The sequence below is a fragment of the Morus notabilis genome, unplaced genomic scaffold (genome assembly GCF_000414095.1).
Source record: "Morus notabilis unplaced genomic scaffold, ASM41409v2 Scaffold195, whole genome shotgun sequence".
Lineage (NCBI taxonomy): Eukaryota > Viridiplantae > Streptophyta > Magnoliopsida > Rosales > Moraceae > Morus > Morus notabilis.
Genome location: NW_010360717.1, coordinates 430,392 through 432,132, shown reverse-complemented (window position 1 = coordinate 432,132; position 1,741 = coordinate 430,392).

The following is a 1,741-nucleotide window of genomic DNA, read 5'->3' as shown; positions in this document are numbered from 1 at the left end:
TATTATTAAAATAATTAAAATAATATTATAATATCATTTTATATGATAAAATAATAATATTAGAGTTTTTAATATAATTATGATATTATTTATTATAATATTACTATTATATTATATTATATTACGAGTCTGAATTTTAGATTGAGAAGATTGTAAATTTAAATTTCATTAGGAGTATTATGAGTATTATGAAAGTTTCATAATTGTACTATGCTGATTCTCGCACAATCTAAAAGTTAAAGTTGTCTTTAGACTGCTTCTGATTTTGGCTGTAGATTCTTAAAAAATTCTTCAAAAAGCACTTTTGAGGAGATTTACCAAACACTAAAATCAACTTCTACTACAAACAAAAACTGATTTTGAGAGAAAAAAGCAATATCAAGCTAAGCCAAAATTTACCAGCTAAGATCACGAAAACCGAAAGATATAGGGGTTGTTCTTTTAGAGTGTAACTTGAGTGTAGTTTTTGAGTTAAATTTTAGTTATAACTTGAGTTGAAGTTGTAACTTGAATAAAGTTGAGTAAAATTGAATAAAGTTGAAACTTAAAAGAATATGAACTTAAATAAAATTAAAACTCAAGTTGTCTTTTTTTGAGTTTTTTTGAAAAAGAACATGCCAATAATGTTAAGTATCCTCTATATATATAAACCCCAGCAGCTAGTTGAATTTTCAACCCAGCAGCGAAAACAAGAATAAGTAATTTTCATAGCATCTTTGAAAGAACTCTCTATTTTTAGTTAAATTATAGCTAAAAAATTAATTAAAAAGTTATTTTAATTAATAATTTTTTAGTAAGTCACTTTAATTATATTCTCTATTTTAATTAAATATAAATTATTTTAATATTTATTGAATTTAAATATAAGTAACTTTATTTAATTGAAAAAGAACATTTGTATTTATTGGGTATGAAACAATAAAATAATACAATAAATTAAATAAATTAGTCATTTTTTATCAGCTATATTTAGCTAGTGTAAAATAGATTCTGTAAAAATAACTAATCATTTTAGCTAATGATTGGAGTAGAGAAAAGTTAAATTCTAACTAAATCATTAGCTATTAGAACTAAAAATATAAAATTGTTAACATGTAGCTAGTGTAAAATAGATTCTGTAAAATAACTAATCATTTTAGCTAATGATCGGAGTAAAAAAAAGTTAAATTCTAACTAAATCATTAGCTATTAGAACTAAAAATATAAAATAGTTAACATGGTTAGAAGTGGAATAAAAATGCTCAACGCCTAATAACTACAAACTATATCTGATAGCTGTGATTGGATTAATGGTAGAGAAATGATGTGGAACAAATAATATTTCGTAATAATAACTGCCAAAATGCTCAAATTTTGTAAAATATTGTTAAATCAAATTATATAGGAGAAACTTGAATATTTGAGATACGTTATTTATTTCGTAATGATTTTAGTATCACAATTCATGGTAGAACATCAATTGCTTACTGACTAGATGATACATGTTAAAGAGTTAGCTGGCTATGAACAGCCATAACATTTGCGAGTACAATAAAAAATATTGACACGTTAATAGCAAACTATCGGATGGATTAAGATTCATCTTGTATTTCTATACTAGTTTCCAAATCGCCACATGAATGTGTATTCATTATACAAGATGAAGTGACCATGGGTGTAAATTTTAAGAAAAATTGAGTTCACTATTTCATATGTACAAGTTTATATGGCTATTTATAGATAAATATCTTATACATATATA